The following is a 13,020-nucleotide window of genomic DNA, read 5'->3' as shown; positions in this document are numbered from 1 at the left end:
AAAGGTAAATGAACATGCAATCATGTAGACGATTGCTGAAGGAAAAGGTAGATGATCGGTCGATCTTCTAGACGATATGATAAAAAAGTAAATGATCGAGCTATCTTGTAGATGATGAGAAGAAAGGGAAGAAAAATGCTCAACGATTTACGTGGTTCGGCTATTAAACCCTACATCCACGGGAAGGAGAGAGTTTTATTAATGAAGCTAAGTCATAGACTCTTTTTTTTTTTTTACAGATTTTTCAAGTTCTTCTTGAAGCTATGTAGTTGTTGTATCTAAAATTTTGTAAATGATGAGTATTTATACTAATTTCTGATACAAGTAGTTACAATAACTAACGGTAAAGATTAAAGAAATGTGAAACAGCTTCTTGAATGTTGATGTATGAGCTTATAATCTTCACCCATAAATCCATATAATTTCCACATCATTCCTCCATGATGACATGAACACCACAACTTGTTATACTTATTATAGTGTCCGTAAACATGGGATTAAGCTCAAATGATACCGTAAATTTCTTCCAAATACTTCTACCAACATAATTCCAATCATCATTTGGAATATTATCGTCCATTTCCATTGAATTACTCCCAAAACATGGCATACTTGGATCAATCTCTGGTGATTTCTCCATCAAATCATCCCAATCTTGGTAGAAATCTCTATGAGGATTGAGTACAATCAACCACATATACTCACATGGTGATACTTCTATGACCAACCTTCTCCATGGGTGTTCAAGAAAGGAATCCTCAGATTCTTCAGAACTCCATACTTGAATGTCGTTGATAAACACTTCACATTCAAGCATCATTGGCCAATGATGTCGGGTAACATGATTAACTTGAAATTTAACGCAAGGAGCAAAAACTTTCAATCTCCGACCTAGATAATTAAATGGCATAAAAAACATAATTGGATTGTTTATACCCTTGTAACTGAACCATTCTGGAATCTCATAATTCATTAATATGAGTTGTTTGAATCCTTCATCTACATATTCCTGCACCATACAAGAGTGAATATGTAAAATAATAATACGACGAAAATATTAGAGAGATGAAGGTCAGGAGAAAGAGAGGATATATGTACCGGATCACAAGATATGAAATCAGCTATGTTGTCTGGAAATCTGGCCAATGATATGCACCCTACAGCATTCATACAAATTACGCCTTCTGGAACCTTTGAAATTTCTTCAAGCAACTCACAATACATTATATAAAGAAATCTCAATGATTTAAAATTAACAATACAGGAGGGTAGGCTAGAAAAGTTGTTTCCAGACAAGTCCAACTCTCTTAATGAAGGGGCGACATGAGCGATGGTTTTTAAGAAACTCAAATTTGTTAGGTTGTTGCCACTAATTTGTAAATATGTTAGGTAGGGAAATAAGGAAAGGGAACAAGGGTATAAGGAAGGAAATGTTGAAAGATCAGAATCTAAGACAGCTAAAGAAGTAAGATTGCTCAAACGATAAATTGTACTTGGCTCTTGGCAACTCATGATTGTCAAAACTTTGAGGCTAGTCAGATATCCAATAGTTGGAGATAGATTTGTCATAATACTACTATGGATATCTAATTCTTCTAAATTAGACTTCATTTCTTCACTGAAATGAGGACACTATCCAACAATCTTGCACTCTCCCATTGTCAATAATTTTAGGGACTTCAACTTTAAGTTGCGTGGAAACTGCATTAAGCCCTTATGACTACAAAGTTCAATTTTGCAAGTTTACCTAGAGATCCAACTGATTCATGAACTTTCACTAAATTTCTACACCCAAAAAGATTCAACTCTTCGAGGTTTATTGCAGCGGATAAATCTGGAATTTCCTCCAAAAACATTGAGTAACGAAGATCTATATGCTTCAACCATTCACAATTCTGCAATGAATAACAAAAGAAAGTAGAATCAAATTTCAAATGAGCTAACATTTAAAATTAAAGCATGGTTTATAAGTATAAAATTAATTAGTTACCATAAATCCTTTTCCAAAATGTTTGATGGAGCTACTTGGCAATTTGAGTTCAATAAGTTTCTCCATCGAGTAGCTTGAAGGCAAAGATGAAAAAGGAAATGTATACCAACCGATCCACCTTAAGCTACTTGGTAGAAAGTCGAGACTTTTTGAAGATGTGGCATTGTGAACATTGAGCACTACCAAGTTTTTCACTTTTTCAAAAGCTCTTGAATCAATGTCTAGCTCAGTAGGCTGATCAAAGTTCAATTTTATGGTTTTCACTGCTCTTGCTTCCTACAAAGATACAGGACAAAACTTTCAGTTAAAGTCATTTAAAAAACAATAAAGTCAATATAAAAATGAATTCTCATAATAAATAAGCATAAACAAACATTGGGTAAAACGTCTCACCGTATCTCCATTTAACACATCCATAGCATCTCTTTCAATCAATAATCCTTTTCTTTTAAGAGATTTAGAAGTCTGCAAAAGATGAATTGTGCGACCCATTTGTTGTATCAAGTCATGCATTTCAATCCGATTGAATTTATCGATGGTAAGAAGTGATAGATTCATGAGTTTCGTAATTCCCTCTTCCAAACCTACACATCCACATGCCTCTTAACTTCATTTTAACCTTGTCTATATCTTCTTGTACAAAACAACAAGAAATGTAGAGGAAAATTTCTTTTACATCTTCTTCAAGTCCATCATAACTTATTTGAAGTATATCTTTAATATCTTTATCAAGGTACGAGTTTTCATATTCATCCAATATACGTTTAAACTTGGATTGCTCGGTAGAATAAAGGAATGCACCTAACAATTCAAGAGCTAAGGGAAGACCTTTACAATAACGTACAACACGTTTTGAAAGGCCCAAATAATCATTCGAAGGATGTCTATTCTTAAAAGCATGCCAGCTAAAAAGCTCAAGAGCTTCATTGGCATTCAATCCGTTAACTTTTTCCAATCTATCAAATCCATGATTAGAAAGTAACTTTCCATTTCTTGTTGTCGCAATGATCTTGCTACCAGGTGCAAACCAATCACGTCCACCCGCCAATGTCTCTAATTGTTCACTCTTATCTATATCATCAAGAATCAAGAGAATCTTTTTTGAGCGTAGTCTTTTCATTATGGTGTAAATTCGACTATGGAGATTGAAAGGTTCTTTGAAGTCTTCCATTAAAATCTCAGAAAGTAGTTGCTTCTGGAGCTGAATTAGGCCCTCATATAGCTTACAAGCTTCTCCAATATTTGCTAGAAAGCAACAACCTTCAAATTTATGAGCAATTCTATTGTATAAAGCTTTGGCCAAAGTTGTCTTACCCATACCTCCAATCCCATATAATCCAACCATTCTAGTTCCATCAATCATAACATGAGAGAGTAAACTCATAACTTGTCTGTTAATTCCAACTGGATATTTAGCAACGGGCAACTGTGCTGTTACACGATCTAATTTCTCACAAACTTCTTGAACAATGTTTGAAATCATATTTGCTTCATCATCACTGACATTTAAAGAAAAAAAACATACTTTTTTTTTTCTCAACAATATATCATAAAATGGAAGCATAGAAAAGCGAAATAACCAAATAAACTGAGTCTTATTAAATCCAACCTACTTGTGTTCATCAAAAGGTGTTGTGAAGATAGGATAAACAAATAAATTGATCGATAATTCTAATTTGAAAAAAAAAAAACAAGAAAAAAAAAAACTAAGACTTATTTGATTACTATTTTGATTTTTGGTTTTTAATTTTTGTAAATGAAAGCTATAAACATTATTTTCACCTATAGATTTTTATGATTTGTATAACTTTTTTTTCCAAAAACTAAACCAAAGTTCTAAAAAGTAATAAAATAGTAAGAATAATAGTTTTAAAGAATTTGCTATGATTTTAGAATACGGCTAGAAATTCAAATTTTCTTTGAATAAAATTAAAAACTATAATTAAAAATGGAAAATTATTTCAAAGGTAAAATTGTTGAAAATATTTACAAGATATATTAAAATTTTAGAACTATCAATGATAGACGTTGATAGACATTGATAGACTTTTATCTTATGAAACACAGATACTTCATGTGAGGCAAAGAATCAATATCAGACACGTATCGGATACTGATACTTCCAAATACTTCTCAGGTACGTATCTGACACGCGATTTGACGTATCTATACTTCCAGATACTTCCCAGATACGTATCTAACATATCTATTTCTAAGTAAAGATAAGTAACTCATCTAATCTTTCTCAATCTAAAATTAGGCAACCTATTTAAAAAGCTCACTACTCGAGTCCAAAACTAAAAGAAAAAAAAATAGCGGACCAAACCCTAGACTAGAATCATTCATTCTTCATCTTCACATTTGAGTCCCCACAAAGTCCACCAAAATATAAACTATTTGGATATTTTCAACAATAAGTTTTCGTTTATCTTCATACTTCTCCCTCTAATTTTCTTCTTCTTCTTTGCAATATGAGTAACTTTTCTATTGCATTTAATTAACTATTGTAGTTAACATCTAGATACTACTTTTTATGTATTGTATTTCAGTATTTGTATTCTATTTTGTGCTATTGTTATTAACTTGTATGCTAAATTTATCTATATCCTAGATTTTTTTAAAGAAAAAAAATGTATCTTCAATGTATCAGTATCCTCATTTTTTTTATAAATATATATATTAAAAAAATATTAAAAAATGACGCATCCTTAGACTTATCCGTATCTTAGTCTTTTAGAAATTGACGAATTGTCGTATCCGTATCGTATAGTCGTATCTGTGCCTGTGCTTCATAGCTTCTATCGTTGTCTAACAATATCATTGATAGAAGTCTATCAGTGTCTATCAACGTCTATCATCGACAGTTTTAAAATATTGCTATATTTTGTAAATATTTTGATTTATTTTTCTATTTTTAAAAACAACCCATAAAAAATTTGGAAAGAAACAAACATAATTTTCGAAAATAAAAATAAAAAATGAAATTGTTACCCAATAAGGGTAAATAATACATTTGTTTTACTTTCCCCACTTCTTTAAATAAGAGAAGATAGTCAAAATAGAAGTTGATGAACAAAAAAGAAGAAGAAATAGGAAGAATAAGGGAAAAAAATACTCTTTGCCTAGAACCCATCCAGACATGTGGGAAACAGTAGTCAGAGCCTCCCTCCATGCTTCCATCTTGTTGAAGAATCTAACTTGAAGTTTGACAAATTCTTCTCCAAATGTTCCAATTTGTTTTCTTACATGAGATGGATCCACTTTGTAAAAAACTGGTAAAACAAGTTGTTCTCTTGATTTGTTACACATGATGATTGTCACCAGTTCATTCAAACACCAACTCGAAGATGCATAATTTTCAGAGATTATAACGATCGAGATCTTCGATTCTTCAATAGCTTCCAAGAGAGATGCAGAAATTTCTTCACCCCTTGAAAGCTTGTTATCTATGAAGACATTGATTCCTTTTTGACGCAAAGCCATATTAAGATGGCTCGTGAAATTGGAACGAGTATCCCCACCCCTAAAACTTAAGAATACATCAAAACTCCATCTAAAACGTGAGGGAGATGATCCCCTTGCACCATTCATATTGAGAAATCTGAAAGACAAATCAAAGGAACTGCAAAGCAATAAGAAAGTAGAAGATGCAAAGCCAATGAGAAAATTTCTTTTATATATTGATCAATTGAAAAGTTTGGAAGTCCTCTATGCTTTCTTTTGACATTTTGAAATATCATTATCGATTAAAAATATCCAAGTGGTACATTGAAAAAGTCGATAAATGACAAGAAAAATGCTTATATAATTAAAAATGAAACATACAAATAATATCATATTCCATATTTCTCTTTATTATATATAATTATCATAAAAATGCTTATATAATTATCATATTGCATACAATTAAAATTTTAGTACAGTCCTCGAATAAGGAGAAAATGACGACAAAAGTTCACAGCGACGAGGGGAAAAATAGAAGATTAAATTGTAAATTTGGTTCATATTGTTTTGAAAAGTTTAGAATTTAATCCTTATGATTTAATAAATAGTTGCTAATCTTTATCCAATTATATAGACTAAATTTTAATTTTAAATTATAAAATATTAATTTCTAACTTTCTCCTGATACTAAAATTCTAATTTAATCAAAATGGAAGAGGAAAAAATATAACGCACAGATTTGACTCAATTGACAAAGTTCTGGAGATCTATAGTTCATCTTTTAGGAAGAATTATCCACCAGTGTTTATCTTGACATTTCATGAGATGCGTTAAAGGACTCTTGTGTTGATGGGCTCTTTTGCCTTTGTGTGCCAAAGATTAATTGAATGTAAAAATATAACTTTTTTAGTAAAATAATCATAGTGTGGGAGATTGGAGCTCCGTTTTCATGTCAACATCAAACTGAGCCAAGTTCGTTTTTACGTAAAAATATAATTCGACACATATGAAAACTCTTTTTTCTTGATGGAGACATTAACAATATATATATTTTTTCCTTTTCAAATTAGGTTATGATAAACTTGAAGATCCAAGGGAATTTCTATCGATGTTTCCCTTTCTCGTTGAAGGGAGCTTACTTTGAAAAAGTTAAAGAATTAGCAACTTATTGTATATTTTATATAACGGTGGATATAGTTAATGTTGAAGTATTAGTATGTGAAAAGTATTATCATTATTGTTATTTTGAGTACAATTTAAAAAAGTATATTTATTACATATGAAAATGGTTAGAATGCTTTGAATTTATTATCTGGTGGTTCAAATGACCTAGCATGGGGTTTAACTATTATTTACAATTATGAGTATAAGGGTCTCGCTGTTTACAATTATGAGTACGAGGTCTTTATTTACAATTATGACCTTAGGGTTTAGAGAGGTGCACTATATAAACTCTTCATCATTCGTCATTTTTTTTTGTAATTAGTAACATTCTCTCTAATTATTGTCCCAGCTGACTATGAACTTTACGTTCACAATCACAATTTACTCAGATTTAACGGTAAAAAACAATTCAAGAGTCAAGGGAGGTAGTATGTTTGAGGCTTGAAAATCTTCTGTCGTTTACCGGATGACAGCTCAATCATGTAGGCGAAGCTCCAAGAACTAAACGATAGTTCAATTATGTAAACGATAGGATGAAGCACTAGACGTTCGTGTAGACGACAGATGATTGAAGCTAAAAGATCATATAGACGACAGCTGAAGAGCTAGACGATCATATAGATGACAGCTGAAGAGCTAGACGATCGTATAGACGATTGGAGACGGAGCTAAACGATCAAGTACACGATGTGATAGGAACCACACGATCGTGTAAACGATACTTTAGTAAATGCTAAATGATCGTAGAGTTAGAAAGAAAGAACACATGAGTTTAAGTGGTTCAGCCAAAGTCCTACGTCCACTATGCAAATCGGGAGGGTCTCTTTCATTACTTCTTCTTCAAGGTTATTACAGAATGAATGCCTTGCTCTCTCTTGTTTTCTTATTACATCATTCTCACATTCGTTTTTCTTTATATATACAAGCGCAATGGTCAACGATGAAGCTCTGGTGGTTACAACATATAACAGAAAGAAGTCAACAACGGTTCAATTGCCTACAACGATGTTTTTCTTGTCTTCAATTCTTTATGTAACAATCTTAACCTTTGTAAGCATCCAGAGTACCTTTCCCTCTTTGCTTGATGAGCTGACTTGAGCTAACCTTTTTCAGGTAGCTCGAAACCATGAAGGTCCAAGCATTGGCCAAGCTTGTTTAATGGAATTGTTTTGGTTAGCATATCAGCTGCATTGTTTGAGGTATGAATCTTCACTACCTCAACTTCTCCTTTCTCAATCTTTTGTCTAATGAAATGATATTTAATGTCAATGTACTTGGTTCTGCTGTGAAACTATTGGTTTTTAGATAGGTAGGTTGTGCTCTAGTTATCACAATATATTCTGACCTTTGTTTGTGTTATGCCAAAATCATTTAGTAAACCTTTCAGCCACAAACCTTCCTTCATAGCCTCAGACAGTGCAATGATCTTAGCCTCTGTTATGGAAAGTGCCACAACAGGTTATAAACTAGCTTTCCAACTTATCAAATTGTTCCCCCATAGGAAAACATAGCCTGATAAAGAACGCCTTCTGTCCAAATCCCTTGTATAATCTGCATCTACATAACCATACATTTCATTATTGGATGGCTCATTCTGTCTATATAAGACCCTTGTATCCTTTGATGAATATAGATACCTCGGTATCCACTTGACTACTTCCATATGTCATTTTCCAGGGTTTGCCATGTACCTACTGACCATACTTGTTGCATAAGACAGATCTGGTCTGGTAGAATTCATAAGGTACATTAGAGATCCCACTACTTGGGAATAGGGAACAACCTTCATATGGTTTATATGCTCTTCATCTATACCTTTTCGACTATTTTCAGCTAAGAGCTTGAAATGAGGTGCAAGAGGAGTGCCAACTGGTTTAACACTCTCTATTTTGAACTTTTGCAATATTTTTGCACAATATTCTGACTGACTTACTTGCAATCTACCTTGTTTTCTGTCTCTCTCAATCTCAATTCCTAGGATCCTTCTTGATTCCCCTAGGTCTTTCATATCAAACTCTTTCTTTAAAAGCATTTTAACTTGCCTCAATTCTTTTTTTGGAGCTCCTGGCCAGCAGCATGTCATCTACATAAAGAAGTAGATAAACTGGTTCCTTGAAGCTACTAGAGTTTGTATAAACACACCAATCATATGAGCTTCTCTTGAACCCCATCTTGGAGATCACTTCATCAAACCTCTCATACCAACATCTTGGTGACTGCTTGAGGCCATATATAGACTTATTCAGCAAACATTCCAAGTCTTCCTCCCCCCTTTTCACATAACCTTGAGGTTGCATCATGTAAATGGTCTCATTCAACAACCCATGTAGAAAGGCTGTCTTTACATCCAATTGGTCTAACTCCAAGTCCTTTTGCACAACTAAGGAAAGGAGTAGCCTAATGGATGTATGCTTCACACTGGAGAAAAGACCTTAGTGTAATCTATACCTTCATTTTTAGTAAACTCTTTAGCAACTACCCTTGCCTTGAACCTAGATTTTTGCACACATGGAATCTCTTCTTTAAATTTGTAAATCCACTTACATGAGATAAGTTTTTACCCTTTTGGAAACGGTACTAGTCTCCAAGTGTCATTTTGGTTGAGGGACTTCATTTCATCATTCATTACCTCAATCCACTATCTAGCATCAAGGATGTTTGTTGCTTTTTCAAAGCTGGTAGGTTCATTGTTGCTTAATGAAATGGCAGCACTTAATGCTACATTAGCAAAATCAGATTCTTGGAATCTAGCTAGTGGCACAATAGTTCTTCTAGGTCTGTCTCTTGCTAATGAATAATTGTGTAAGTCTCCATGTGTCTCAACTTGTTCATTTGACACATGTTCACTGGTTTTAGCAGTCTCATCACCTTCTAACTCTAGATTTTGAGAGGAAGTAGAAGCTCCATGATCATTTTGAGGCTCCACCTCAAATCTAGTTCAAACATCATAAACATCTCCTTCTCTTTAAATACCACATCTCTACTATTCATACATGTCTTCTCAATAGGATTCCACAACCTATAACCCTTCATTTCCGGTGTAAAGCCTAAGAACATGCATTTTACAGCCATAGGTTTCAACTTCCCTTGGCTTTGATGCACATAGCCTACACATCTAAACACTTTCAAGAGTTCCAGCTTAGGTGGCTGCCCTGTCCACCTCTCTTCAAGAGTTTTTAGCTCTATGGATTGTGTGGGAACCTATTAAGAGTGTATTTTATGTAGGAAATAGCTTCAGCCTAATACTTTTCAGGCAATAGGGCATTGGACAGCTGACATCTAACTCTTTCCAGCACTATTCTATTCAATCTTTCAGCTACTCCATTTTGTTGAGGTGTGTACCTCACTGCTCTATGCCTCACTATGCCATGCTCCCTGCAAAATAAGTTGAACTCCTCTCCACATAACTCTAAACCGTTATCAGTTCTCAAATGTTTAATATGTTTAGAGGTGTATTTTTCAATCAAGGTCTCCCATTCTTTGAATATAATAAACACTTCATATTTGGATTTTAGAAAGTAAACTCAACTCTTCCTTGAGTAATCATCTACAAAGGAAAGAAAGTACCTTGCACCGCTTAGAGATGGAGAGTGAGCTGGCCCTCCATAAGTCTGAATGCACATATTCAAGGATCTCCTTAGAAGTGTGTTGTCCTTTAGGGAAACTTAACTTGTTGTTTTGCCTAATATGAAGTGTTCACAGAATTTTAAACTGTCTTCAACACCCCTTGGAAGAATCCCTTGTTTTGAGAGTACTTGCAGCTCTTCACACTGATATGAGAAAGTCTTTTGTGCCATAACTCATCCTTGAGGGACTTTGCAAGATCCATCTTCTAGGTGAAGAATCTTTCCCTCAAGAAAGCTTTGTTGGGCAGGTCTTTCCAGTGACTATACGATGAAGCATGTTGGCTGACTCAATCGTTTAGTGTGCGCACCTACCATGCGACGAGTATTAAAACCTCAACGATCATTTACATCAGCATCTACACGGTTGAGTAGCCAATGCAACACGACCAAGTAAACAATTTACCCAATCACTCAGCATCAGCCATGCGATCGTTTAGCAAATTCTACACGATCGAGTAGGACTTTTCTACACGAACGCATAGCCAAATCTAAATGATCGTTTAGCTTGGGCTACATGACGCGACCAACTCTTGGTCTTCTTCCTCGAAGAGAATGAAATCTTTATGCACTGAAGCTTCTTCACGAATGACTCTTACAGATTCAAACATTTTGAATACAGACTCGATAGCATTGTCATTATGCCCAAAAACACAGGGGCCTTTACAAATGCACTTGAAATATAAGGAAAGCTTTAAATAACAGAGGCAACCATCCCGAAACATCCATCGACTCACATCCACAACTACATCTAACATTTAAACGTATTGCAAAATACATAAAACTCACCAAGACCACAATGTAATTCGATGCATCAACGGAATTTGGACTATCAGAATAACCTGGCTCTGATACCATTTGAATGAACTCATATCAAAGAGACCAGTGAGCAGAAGCGAGATCATTCTGAACCCCATTGTGACAGAACTACATTTACAATCAAACAGTAATAGTTATGCGTACACTCTAAATTACAGCATAAGAGAACTTATCTTTGAAGAATTATTCTTCTCGTTCCCTCAATTTTACTGCACGATATTTCACCAACACGAACGTCACGCCTCAGCAATCTCCTCGAACACGAATAAATATCACTCGACCCTCGAATAAGAAGTAGACACCACCAGTCGACTACCTTGGTATTCTCAGTGTGAGAATTTAGGAGTTGTGGGCTCTGTAGGATTTGGTAGAGGGTAGGAGGAATTAGACAAATAGTATAAACGATCGAGTAAGTGGGAGATGACTAAAGTATATTGTATAAAGTATAAGTGGGAGATAGAGTAAAATTGTATAGACAGAGTACTCGGTCGTTTAGAAAACAAGTGACTATCGTATAGAAAACTCGTTACACAATTGTTTATGCTCTCAAGCTATTGTATAGCTAATTCTTTTGATCGGGTTCTCAATCGTGTAATGATCGCCTTATGTAAAAATGAAAACGATTTTCATTTTATCCATCAGTTACCATAACTGATCATAACTTCCCACTAAGTTGGTTTTTTGGAGAAAAAATCAAAACCACTTATCCCATAATTAATTTAATTACAAATATAAATATATATTTATAACCTATAGTTTTGATATCACATCTCATGCTATATATAGACCATAGTTCTTTTCCTCCCTTATAGCATTTAATAATAATTCCTCCAATTAATGTATCTAATACATTAAGTCAATTATATCTCATATAATTGATGAAACTTAATTATATCATATATAATCAAATATTCTCTTGTTAATTTAAACACTTCAAATTAACCCAAAAACTGATTCTCAACATGAATCCATTGAGCTACCAAGGGGATCTTATGGACCTGTAGCTTGAAGCTCCAACGATACGTGAATAACTGACTAAACATTTTAATCACGATATCCACCATTTGTTAACTACCGGGCATACCATTAAAGACTGAAAACTGTTCTCTTCGCACTGCAAATATATTTCTGTGTCCATTGGATATAACTAATCAATAGTACAATGACCTTTCAAAAATCATTTGTAAGTACATCCAGGACAATTTACCATTTTGCCCCTATAATTACATCTAACTTCTTAAGTACCACTGATTTCTTTAATGAACAATACATCATAGTTCTATTATGAGAGAATCCTTATCGGGCAAAGAGAAGGTGTGACGCTACATTGTTCAAGTCTCGGAATCAGCTCTTAAGGGAGTAACTTATCTACTTACCCCTAAAGCGGAGAAAGAGTGAATTCCATCTTATGTAGCTGAGTTCCTAGCTAACTAATTAGACGAATCCCCAAAGTGGTAGGTTTGAGTTGGCGATCTGGCGACTCGCACCCATACAAATCAAAGGACCGTCCTCAAAGGCAGGAGTTCCCAACTCACTCCAGATTAAGGTCATGTTATTTATAGTCATCCTAGTGAAATGAAAGTCTATGTCATGAACGGTGTTATATAACGAGACTCAACATTTCATGGTCCGGTCTTATACAAACTCTTTTGTATAGAGCATCCTCGCTCGCATGTCTAATACATGAATGGTTAAGATCAGATCATTTCTAATACTTTACAACACTTGTAACATCTACAAAGCGAGCCACACTCATAGCGTCAACAGGATAAGGTTTTCCTCCTTTATCCATATACTACAGACCATTTAGGTTATCACTTAAAGCACGATCCACTTGTATGTCATCACATACATGCTTAAGTTACAATGATAACCAGGGATCTTAGTTTATTGGTTTGTGGTTAATGCAACTAAAGTATCTCATATTTCATAGACAATAGTGAATAAAATATCTCATATTATTACATCACAATATGTTTA

At 34.1% G+C, this 13,020-nt stretch overlaps 1 pseudogene; it reads right to left on the bottom strand.

Annotated features, from left to right (window-relative positions):
• Positions 1-430: 430 nt before the first annotated feature.
• Positions 431-5,581, bottom strand: LOC120068810 (TMV resistance protein N-like; annotated as a pseudogene).
• Between the last annotated feature and the right edge of the window lie 7,439 nt (positions 5,582-13,020).

Source organism: Benincasa hispida, chromosome 6 (genome assembly GCF_027475165.1).
Source record: "Benincasa hispida cultivar pf3 chromosome 6, pf3_genome.v1.1, whole genome shotgun sequence".
Taxonomy (NCBI): Eukaryota; Viridiplantae; Streptophyta; class Magnoliopsida; order Cucurbitales; family Cucurbitaceae; genus Benincasa; species Benincasa hispida.
Note: the sequence above shows the minus strand (reverse complement) of the source record. Positions and strands in the feature narration are given on the sequence as shown.